Source organism: Oncorhynchus keta, chromosome 4, assembly GCF_023373465.1.
Source record: "Oncorhynchus keta strain PuntledgeMale-10-30-2019 chromosome 4, Oket_V2, whole genome shotgun sequence".
Classification (NCBI taxonomy): domain Eukaryota; kingdom Metazoa; phylum Chordata; class Actinopteri; order Salmoniformes; family Salmonidae; genus Oncorhynchus; species Oncorhynchus keta.
Genome location: NC_068424.1, coordinates 32,062,122 through 32,074,468, shown reverse-complemented (window position 1 = coordinate 32,074,468; position 12,347 = coordinate 32,062,122). Strand labels below are relative to the sequence as shown.

Here is a 12,347-nt window from a genome sequence, read left to right as displayed (position 1 = left end):
GGAATAGGAGTATCACTTATCAGCTATTTTCAGATCTCTCCAGAGATGTTTGATTGGGTTCAAGTCCAGGCTCTGGCTGGGCCACTACTCAAGGACATTCAGATACTTGTCCCGAAGTCACTCCTGTATTGTCTTGGCTGTGTGCTTAGGATCGTTGTTCGATTGGAAAGTGAACCTCAAAAATATATATATATATTGGTCACATACACATATTTAGCAGATGTTATTGCGAGTGTAGCGAAATGCTTGAGTCCCTTCGACCCATTCTGAGGTTCTGAGCACTCTGGAGCAGGTTTTCATCAAGGATCTCTCTGTACTTTGCTCGGTTCATCTCTCCCTCGATCCTGACTAGTCTCCCAGTCCCTGCCGATGAAAAACATTCCCACAGCATGATGTCGCCTCCACCATGCTTCACCATAGGGATGGTGCCAGGTTTCCTCCAGACGTGACGCTTGGCATTCAGGCCAAAGAGTTCAATCTTGGTTTCATCAGACCAGAGAATCTTGTTTCTTATGGTCTGAGAGTCCTTTAGGGGCCTTTTGGAAATGTCCAAGCGGGCTGTCATGTGCCTTTTAGTGAAGAGAGGCTTCCGTCTGGCCACTCTACCATAAAGGCCTGATTGGTGGAGTGCTGCAGAGATGGTTGTCCATCTCCACAGAGGAACTCCAGAGCTCTGTCAGACTGACCATCGGGTTCTTGGTCACCCCTGACCAAGGCCCTTCTCCCTCGATTGCTCTAGCAATAGTCTTGGTTCCAAACTTCTCCCATTTTAAGAATGATGGAGGCCACTGTATTCTTGGGGACCATCAATGCTGCAGAACTGTTTTAGTACCCTTTCCCAGATCTGTGCCTCAACACAATCCTGTCTCAGAGCTCTACGGACAATTCCTTCAACCTCATGGCTTGGTTTTTGCTCTGACATGCACTGTCAACTGTGGGACCTTATATTGACAGGTTTGTGCCTTTCCAAATCATGTCCAATCATGACTCCAATCAAGTTGTAAAAACATCTCAAGGATGATCAATGGAAACAGGAAGCACCTGAGCTGCATTTCGAGTCTCATAGCAAAAGGTCTGAATACTTATTTAAGGAAGGCATTTCTGTTTTTAATATTTAATACAATTGCAAATGTAATTCATTCACTTAGTCACAATGGGGAATTGTGTGTCGATTGAAAAGGGAAAACGTTTATTTAATACATTTTAGAATAAGGCTGTAACGTAACAAAATGTGGAAAAAGGGAAAGGGTCTGAAAACTTTCCCGTAAACAACTCAATGCACCCCCTTCCTCAACATAAAAAAATATTTTCACAAACCTCTCCTTGTACTGTAAAATAAATTGTAAACCCTCCCCATTCATGGAATTAAGTGAAAATAATGTTTACGACCACAGATATAAATAACTGTAGAGCCCTTATTTATACACATGCTAACGCACACTCTAGACACACGTACATATGGATTCTGTACTGTAAATATGTTGCAGTAGAGTCGTGGCTTGAGGGAACACACGTAATGTATTGTGAAAAGTGTTATGGATGTACACCCTGATTGTAGTCTAAGTTTCTCTTAGAATGAAAACCTTAGTATAACAACAGTTTTAGTAAGTAATACTGACGAGTAGTAACAAAAAAATAAGTGTATTTTTAGAGACACAGTAGCGCCTTGGGACCGAAAAGCACAATCAGTGTTCTTAACTCCCCCTTGCGCTGGTCTGTAGCAATGAAGTAGTGACGCAGGGTACCGTACTAAACCCCAAAATGACCTCTCAGTCCCGCAGCATAATCACACATTTTTTAGTTGAGCAAACACTGTAATGTCATGCCATATTTTTAAATGTATTTAACTGCCTTAATTTTGCCCGGACCTCAGCTAATGGGGATCCTTAATAAATACAAATACAAAAATCGACTTTGCGGCACAGTAGATGCAACGGCAGGGCTACGGGCCAGAAGGTTGAGGTTTCGCTGACCACCACGGACGAGCTCACTCTCCCTATCCGTTTCATTACACTACGATCAGAGCCGGCTGTAGATGATGAGGGTGAATTCAGACTTTCAACATTTTTATGCCATATTAATAATTATGTAAAATATATGAATTGTACGAATTGTCCGCCAACAGGTTTCTGTGCCAATGCACCACGCCACCAATAAACAAAACATACCGACTTCGGGCACTTCAATATCATGGTTTGCGTTTTCAACGCCACAATAAATAGACTATGTCAATCTCCACAAACAGAAAACACACCCCTCCCTACTTTGTAGGCTTACCCAGTAGCGAATGCTTGGCTTGACAATCTCCGAATGTCATTAAACTTGTTGGTGTTTTGTAACAGATGTCTCTTTCCATCCATCAAATGGCCTCTGCACAGTTTGGATTGATTGATTTTATTTGTCAGTAAACAAAATACATATATACAGTACAAAGACTTCACAATAAAGTCGGGGGCTTATTTCCATTGAAGTCCCTATTTTTTTAAACATAAATACATATACAATTACGTAGATCCAGACGCATTACAGAGATACAGACGCATTACAGAGATACAGACGCATTACAGAGATACAGACACATTACAGAGATACAGACGCATTACAGAGATACAGACGCATTACAGAGATACAGACGCATTACAGAGATACAGACACATTACAGAGATACAGACGCATTACAGAGATACAGACGCATTACAGAGATACAGACGCATTACAGAGATACAGACGCATTACAGAGATACAGACGCATTACAGAGATACAGACGCATTACAGAGATACAGACGCATTACAGAGATACAGACGCATTACAGAGATACAGACGCATTACAGAGATACAGACAGCATTACAGAGATACAGACGCATTACAGAGATACAGACGCATTATAGAGATACAGACGCATTACAGAGATACAGAGATACAGATGCATTATAGAGATACAGACACATTACAGAGATACAGACGCATTACAGAGATACAGACGCATTACAGAGATACAGACGCATTATTACAGAGATACAGACGCATTACAGAGATACAGATAGAGATACAGATGCATTATAGAGATACAGACGCATTACAGAGATACAGACGCATTACAGAGATACAGACGCATTACAGAGATACAGACAGACGCAGAGATTACAGACAGACATTACAGAGATACAGACGCATTACAGAGATACAGACGCATTACAGAGATACAGACGCATTACAGAGATACAGATGCATTATAGAGATACAGATGCATTATAGAGATACAGATGCATTACAGAGATTATTACAGAGATACAGACGCATTACAGAGATACAGACGCATTACAGAGATACAGACGCATTACGCATTACAGAGATACAGACGCATTACAGAGATACAGACGCATTACAGAGATACAGACGCATTACAGAGATACACAGACGCATTACAGAGATACAGACGCATTACAGAGATACAGAGATACAGACAGACATTACAGAGATACAGAGATTACAGACGCATTACAGAGATACAGACGCATTACAGAGATACAGACGCATTACAGAGATACAGACGCATTACAGAGATACAGACACATTATAGAGATACAGACGCATTATACAGAGATACAGACGCATTACAGAGATACAGAGATACAGACGCATACAGAGATACAGAGCATTACAGAGATACAGACGCATTACAGAGATACAGACAGACATTACAGAGATACAGACGCATTACAGAGATACAGACACATTACAGAGATACAGACGCATTACAGAGATACAGACACATTACAGAGATACAGACGCATTACAGAGATACAGACGCATTACAGAGATACAGATGCATTACAGAGATACAGACACATTACAGAGATACAGACGCATTACAGAGATACAGACACATTACAGAGATACAGACGCATTACAGAGATACAGACACATTACAGAGATACAGGCGCATTACAGAGATACAGACACATTACAGAGATACAGACGCATTACAGAGATACAGACACATTACAGAGATACAGACGCATTACAGAGATACAGACACATTATAGAGATACAGGCGCATTATAGAGATACAGATGCATTACAGAGATACAGACACCAAAATGCTCTACCACCAGAGTAGTATGAGGGGACATGCCTACAGGATACTTTTGACGTAGCTTAATCAGAATAAAACATTGTGACTGGTAGTGTTTATGCCACATATCAAAAGGTAACACATTTTGACTACATTGAAGCGTTAGGTTCTTGGTGTGCACGGAATAGCTTCTTCGATTGGGGAGGAGGCAGAGCACGTGTTAAGCTTTCCTAAATAACTGGGAATGCCTGGAGCATATTTGGCCAAGTTAATAAATGATGGGCCGACTTGGGAGAATGATAATTTGCAACAGAAAGCATCTCAGTATCAGAAGTAGAAATCGAGCCAGACTGGCCTGCTAAGGTGTCTTTCTAGACCTTCTAAACTGTAGAGTAGACCCACAACTGATTCAAATGGAATGAAACATTCAAATCTCAGGGCTTTTGCGCAGTTATAATTGGTATTATCCCGAAACAAGATCAACAGCGGAGATTTTTTGAGCTGCGTCTTCACTGTTTTTTCATGTGCTCTGATGCCCCTGGCCTCCCCGCCGCATATCAGTACATTTCAATTTGTTAGTGTGAAGTTGCCCCTAGATGCTGATCTTGGGTCAGTTTAGCATTTTCCCCACTAATAGTTGAGGTTAGGATTGGGGGAGAGGAAACTGATCATATATCTACCTAGGAGCAACTCAGAGCCATACATCAACAGTACTGGCTTGATTTTCCCCCAAAATACCATCTTCAGCATTAAGATCATTGTTCATCCATTGCCTATGGACAAACATTTGTAATTGGACACATGTACTGTACATCGACTCATTTAGGCTTTAAAGTTGAACGAGATCAAATTGTGTTTTTTAATACCAGGAGTGACTTCACTCAGTAGCCTGCCTATAATGGGAATTAGGCCTTGTCAAAGTGGTTGCCCAGGCCAACGCTTGGTGCCAAGACGCCTGCCTGCCTGCTCAACCTTAAGGCACTATATCTCCCTGCTGCTGAGCGAGCACTTCTCCTCTCCTCCCCCTTCGCTCCTTTTTCTTCTCGCTTTGTAAATCACTTCTCTTTTCAAGCAGTTAAATCATCACACTGGCGGTTAAGACAACGGTCACAGTCGCTCTGTTGTTCGCCCTTATCATTGTGTTGTGTTCCACAACTCAGGCAGAAGGAAGAGTAGTGTGGTTAGGTCAGGAACTTCCTGTCCTTCCATTTGTTCCTTCTCTTCCTCTCTTCTGTCTCTCGCTTCCTTTATCATAACCCTGCTGTCCTTCTCTCTCCACCTCAGTGTGGCGAGGTCAGAAAACCCCTTTTGTCTGTCTTTGTCTACCTCTTCCTCTCGATTTCTCACGTTCTGTATCATCACATTGGCCTTTCTCTTCCTCTTTTCTTATTCTTCATCCTCAGTAACCTAGTTGCTCTCTCTCTTCTTTTCTCTGACATCAGAGAGATCAGTGACTTAGTCAATAAACTTCTGCTCGGTGGGAACATTTATCGGAGCCATCTTTGAAATAGATATATAAAGGGAGAAGGAAATGTAATTAAACAGACAGAAAGATATTCTTGTAACACCCAAACTCTACGTTTCTTCCTCCTGCACCTCAGGGTGGCCTTCAGGCGGGATCCATGAGCATCCCAACCCAAATGATTTGAGGTTTTCAACAACATTAAGGCCTACTGGTTTTGAGCCCAGCGGTAAGTGTTCATTTTCCAGCGTCTGTTTATTGTTCGGAAATGCGTCGTACTTGGGTGAGTGTCAGCGTTTCGTTTCACCATTGCATTTATGATGCTTGGCTCCTAACTTAAAGAAGTACACTGGGGTTACGTTCCAAACAGCACCCTATTCCCGAAATAGTGGCAGCAGTGGGCTCTGGTCATAAGTAGTGCTCTATTCAGGGAATACAGTGCCATTTGGGATGAGGATCCTGACTGTGGGGCAGTGTCACAGCAACAGCAGCAAAAGTCAAACATGCTAATGACGGTTAGCCACAAATGAGAACACGGTCAGCTCTGTCTTTTTCTTTCCATTTCACCGTCGCCTGCCCATCATTAGCTTTTCCACTTTACTATAGGGAATGTTTGCCAAGTTGGGAGTCTATCATTCGGCCGGCTTGGGTGGAGATGGAAGCTTCAGACGCATTGTGGTTCACTTGGTTAAAAGGGCCTGCCTGTGGTTTTACATTGGCGAAACAAAACACATCTTCCATAGACTTCATTGTCTTTCGAGCAGGTAAAAAAAAAAGTTCAATCACACATCCTTTGATAGATGGATCAATCCATAGAGGATTTCTTGTCAAGAGAAGTTCTGTCAGGAAGTGATTGCCAAAGGGACAAGGCAAGGATGTCCTCTCAGCAAGCTTACTCTTTGCTTTAGCTTCAGAACCCCTAGCTCAGGGAAGATTTCCTGGAACTAAGGGGCCGAGACCAACCATGAAAAACAGCCCCAGACCATTATTCCTCATCCACCAAACTTTACAGTTGGCAATATGCATTCGGACAGGTAGCATCCTCCTGGCATCCGCCAAACCCAGATGCGTCCTTTGGACAGCCAGATGGTAAGGTATCACTCCAGAGAACGCGTTTCTACTGCTCCAGAGTCCAATGGTGGCAAGCTTTACACCACTCCAGACGATGCTTGGCATTGATCATGGTGATCTTAGGCTTCTGTGCGGCCGCTCGGCCATAGAAACCCATTTCATGAAGCTCCCGACGAAAAGTTATTGTGCTGGCATTGCTTCTAGAGGCAGTTTGGAACTAGGTAGTGAGTGCTGCAACCGAGGACAGACGATTTTTACGAGCTACGAGCTTCAGCACACGGCGGTCCCGTTCTGTGAGCTTGTGTGGCCTACCACTTCGCGGCTGAGCTGTTGCTGCTCTTAGATGTTTCCGATTTCCAATTTGCAGTTGTCCGGGGCAGATCTAGCAGGGCAGAAATTTGACGAACTGACTTGTTGGAAAGGTGGCATAATATGGCGATGCCACGTTGAAAGCCACTGAGCTCTTCAGTAAGTCCATTCTACTGCCATTGTTTGTCTATGGAGATTGCATGGCTGTGTGGTCGAAGTTATACACGTCAGCAACGGGTGTGGCTGAAATAGCCAAATCCACTAATTTGAAGTGATGTCCACAATACTTTTGTGTATATATAGTGTGCAGTACTTCCTCAGATAAACTTTCACAGCTCTATGATTCCCTTCTCGCTGAGGCTGGGATATTGGAAGAAACTGCACACTTTTATTTCCAAATTTATATGGAGGGGATCAAAATGTCCACTTCACAAAGACAGAAGTGTTCTGAAGGCCCCAATCTTAAATTATATTTTGGGGCCTTTATTCTACAACCGCTACGTGTGTGGTTGAACCCCAATGTCCCATTGGCCTGGAGGCCCCTTGAGGAGAATTTAGCAAAGCCATATAGTTTTCAAGATCTGGTATATTCCAAAATTTCTATCAAAAAAGCCGAACTCACCTTTGGCCCTATCACCACGCAAATGCTTCCAGTATAGTGTGCAATGGGGAGCCATTGAAAATATATTCCAAGACTTGAAAAAGCAATACGATCTGCCTGGTTCTTAACATCTTTTTATTTGCAGCTTCGTTCGGCTCTACGTGCTTATGGAGTACCCTGGAGTTCAGAACTAGTATCTCATCCTATCCACAAAATAATGACAGCAAGGGTAAGTAAGGGCATAGTCTCCAAATGATATACAGCACCAGTCAAAAGTTTGGAAACGCCTAGTCAATCAATGTGTTTTCTTTATTTTGTACTATTTTGTACTTTTTAGAATAATAGTGAAGACAGCAAAAATATGAAGTAACACATGCAATCATGTAGTAAGCAAAAAAGTGTATATATATTTTAGATTTTAGATTCTTCAAAGTAGCCACCCTTTGCCTTGATGACAGTTTTGCGCACTCTTGGCATTCTCTCAACCAGATTCATAAGGAATGCTTTTCCAACAGTCTTGAAGGTGTTCCCACATATGCTGAGCAACTGTCTGCTTTTCCTTCACTCTGCGGTCCACCTCATCTCAAACCAACTTAATTGGGTTGGGGTTGGTGATTGTGGTCAAATAGCCCTTACACAGCCTGGATGTGTGTTGGGTCATTGTCCTGTTGAAAAACAAATGATAGTCCCACTAAGCGCAATCCAGATGGGATGGTGTATTGCTGCAGAATGCTGTGGTAGCCATGCTGGTCAAGTGTGCCTTGAATTTGAAATAAATCACAGACAGTGTCATCAGCAAAGCACCCTCACACCATCACGCCTCCTCCTCCATGCTTCACAGTGGGAACCACACATGCGGAGATAATCCGTTCACCTGCTCTGTGTAATCACAAAGACACGGCGGTCGGAACCAAAAATCTCAAATTTGGACCAAAGGACAGATTTCCACTGGTCTAATGTCCATTGCTCATGTTTCTTGAACCAAGGAAGTCTCTTCTTCTTATTGGTGTCCTTCAGTAGTGGTTTCTTTGCAGAAATTCAACCATGAAGGCCTGATTCACATAGTCTCCTCTGAAGAGTTGATGTTGAGATGTGTCTGTTACCTGAACTCTGTGAAGCATTTATTTGGGCTGCAATTTGAGGTGCAGTTAACTTTATTGAACGTATCGTCTGCAGCAGAGGTAACTCTGTCTTCCTTTCTTGTGGCGGTCCTCATGAGAGCCAGTTTCACCATTCACCAAGAAACTTTCAAAGTTCTTGAAATTCTCCAGATTGACTTACCTGTTTTTGCCATAATATTGACTTGGTATTTTACCTAATAGGGCAATCTTCTGAATACCACCCCTACCTTGTCACAACACAACTGATTGTCTCAAACGCATGAAGAAGGAAAGAAATTCACAAATGGACTTTTAACAAGTCACACCTGTTAATTGAAATGCATTCTCATGAAGCTGGTTGAGAGAATGCGAAACGTGTTTAAAGCTGTCATCAAGGCAAAGGGGTGGCTACTTTGAAGAATCTCAAATATATTTTGACTTGTTTAACACGTTTTTGGTTACTACATGATTCCAAGTGGTATTTCATAGTTTTGATGTCTTTAACTATTATTCTACAGTAGTACAAATACATTTTAAAAAATGGAATGAGTAGGTGTGTCCAAACTTTTGACTGGCACTGCATATTCCTACTCAAACCGACATATTACCATTACCAATCTATTCTAAAAATGGAACAAAGATATACCCGCAGTAGATATTATCTGGAGTACTGTCTGGTCTAATACCACGTTCCTCAAGAAACCCAAATCACCAAATTACCCACTACAATTTTGCCCATATGAGTTATGCGACTCCAAAAAAACTCAACCCCTGGAAGACCTACGCGAGAATGATGTTCATTGACTACAGCTCAGCGTTCAACACCATAGTGCCCTCCAAGCTCAACACTAAGCTAAGGTCCCTTGGACCTCTATACCAGGCGGTGTCAGAAGAAGGCCCTAAAAATTGTCCCCCCAAGCCATAAGACTGCTGAACAGTTAATCAAATGGCTACCCGGACTATTTGCATTGACCCTTTTGTTTTTAACTGGCTCTATGCACACTCACTGGACTCTTCCCACACACTCCCACATACTACACTGACACTCCAACACACACGGACACACACTTACACACACATCCACATCCACACACTACAAATGCTGAGTATAGAAAACATGAGAAACGCCTGCTCTTTCCATGACATAGACCAAAAGGTACTCAACACCCACCCTACGAGGTCCAGAACCTGCTGGTGTTCTGTTCTATCTTCTCATTAATTGCACACCCCTTATGTCATGTTTAAATCAGTCCCTGATTAAAGGGGAACAATGAAAAATGCAGTGGCACTGACTTCGAGGTCCAGAGTTGAGTTCATGGGTCATAGTTCACCTGGTCTTGTCTTTGATCCCTTATTGATGTCACCTGTTAAACCCATTTCAATCCGCGTAGATGAAGGAGAGGAAACAGGTTAAAGAAAGATGTTTGAGCCTTGAGAAAATTGAGACATGGATTGTGTATGTGTGCCATTCAGAGGGTGAATGGGCAAGACAAAAAATGTAATTGCCTTTGAACGGGGTATGGTAGTAGGTGCAGGCACACTGGTTTGAGTGTGTCAAGAACTGCAATGCTGCTCGTTTTTTTTCCCATTCAACAGTTCCCCTGTTTATGAAGAATGGTCCAGCACCCAAAGGACGTCCAGCCGACCTGACAACTGTGGGAAGCATCGGAAGTCAACATGTGCCAGCATCCCTGTGGAATGCTTTCGACACCTTTCAGAGTCCATGAACCAAAAGTGGGGGAAATGACACACACACTTACACATAGATACACTTTCACACTCTTCACATTCACTGCTGCCACTCTGATTATTATTTACCTAGATTGCCTAATCACTTTTACCCCTACCTACATGTATATATTACCTCAATGACCTTGTACCCCTTCAAATCAAATCAAAGTTTATTTGTCACGTGCGCTGAATACAACAGGTGTAGACCTTACAAGCCCTTAACCAACAGTGCAGTTTTTAAGTAAAAAATACATATTAGGTAAGCAACAGATAAGTAAATAAATAAATTAACAGTCAAAAATAACAGTAACGAGGCTATATACAGGCTGTACCGGTACAGAGTCAATGTGCGGGTGACAGGTTAGTCTGGCTATTTGAAGTAATATGTACATGTAGGATTAGTTAAAGTGACTATAGATGGTAAACAGAGAGTAGCAGCAGCGTAAAAGAGGGGTTGATGGGGGAGTGGCGGGACACATTGCATAGTCCAGGTAGCCATTCGATGAGCTGTTCAGGAGTCTTATGGCTTGGGGGGAAAAGCTGTTGAGAAGCCTTTTGGTCCTAGACTTGGCGCTCCGGTACCGCTTGACATGCGGTAGCAGAGAGAACAGTCTATGACTAGGGTGGCTGGAGTCTTTGACAATTTTTAGCGCCTTTCTCTGACACCGCCTGGTATAGAGGTCCTGGATGGCAGGCAGCTTATCCCCTGTGATGTACTGGGCTGTAAACACTACCCTCTGTTGTGCCTTGCGGTCGGAGGCTGAGAAGTTGCCGTACCAGGCAGTGATGCAACCAGTCAGGATGCTCTCGATGTTGCAGCTGTAGAACCTTTGAGGATCTGAGGACCCATGGCAAATCTTTTTCGTTTCCTAAGGGGAAACTTTTCATGACTGCCTTGGTGTGTTTTAACCATTCTAGTTTTTTTTTTTTTTTTTGAATATTACCCCTTTTTCTCCCCAATTTCACGGTATTCAATTGTTTTAGTAGCTACTATCTTGTCTCATCGCTACAACTCCCGTACGGGCTCGGGAGAGACGAAGGTTGAAAGTCATGCGTCCTCCGATACACAACCCAACCAAGCCGCACTGCTTCTTAACACAGCGCGCATCCAAATCGGAAGGCAGCCGCACCAATGTGCCGGAGGAACTGCCATTTCTTCCGGCGCCATCGACTCGGTACCGGTACTCCTTGTACATAGCCTCATTAGTGCTACTTTATTGTGTTTCTATTTCCTATTTAGCTACATGTTTGTACTTTTTAACTCTGCATCATTGGGAAACGGCTCGTAAGTAAGTCTTTTACGGAGAAGTCTACACCTGTTGTATTCGGCGTATGTGGCAAATACCATTTTTTATTTGATTTTCTTATTTGAATGATTAACCTTTATAGTCCATTGTTGGAGGCAGTTAAAAGTAGTGTTTAAATGGACTGATGCAAATGGACTCTTGGAGGCAATGGGAGCGCCAATAAAACTCACACTGAACATAGTGACAACAGTACTGTACTGAGTGGCAACAGGTCTTCAGCCTAGAATGGTTGAAGAGAACACACCACACGTGTCTCTCTGATGGTTGTTGTTTGCAAACCTCAAGTAATTCGTGCGAGATAGAGGGGAAAGATCGGAGTGTGCTGAATGAACAATGGGACGGATTCGAAACCATGCTGGCAGCGATACGTTGCGGTACACTCTGGGGTATTGCAGTACGTGTGTCCTCTTATTGCTCGATTTCTTTTATATGACTTAGTAGTACTGTGTTGTTGAGGAGCATGCAAGCAAGCGTTTCACTATTCATGTTGACACCTGCTGTATCCTGTGCACGTGACAAACAAACGTTGATATGCTTTGTACATATCTCTTCACAGGCAGAGACTTAGATCGCTCGACCACCCAGGCCACTCTCAAGCCATTCGTACAGTTATACTATCGCAGCGATGATAAACTCAACTGTGTTCCCCTATATTGTGCCAACAAAAAGTACTACGCAAGCCAATTCT

The 12,347-nt window shown here is 42.9% G+C and overlaps 1 long non-coding RNA gene across 1 annotated transcript; it reads left to right on the top strand.

Annotated features, from left to right (window-relative positions):
• Window positions 1-5,561: 5,561 nt before the first annotated feature.
• Window positions 5,562-12,222, top strand: LOC118383438 (uncharacterized). The gene is made up of 3 exons (XR_004825595.2): window positions 5,562-5,769; window positions 7,667-7,750; window positions 10,218-12,222. It is a non-coding gene; the product is annotated as an uncharacterized LOC118383438 (long non-coding RNA).
• Window positions 12,223-12,347: the final 125 nt, after the last annotated feature.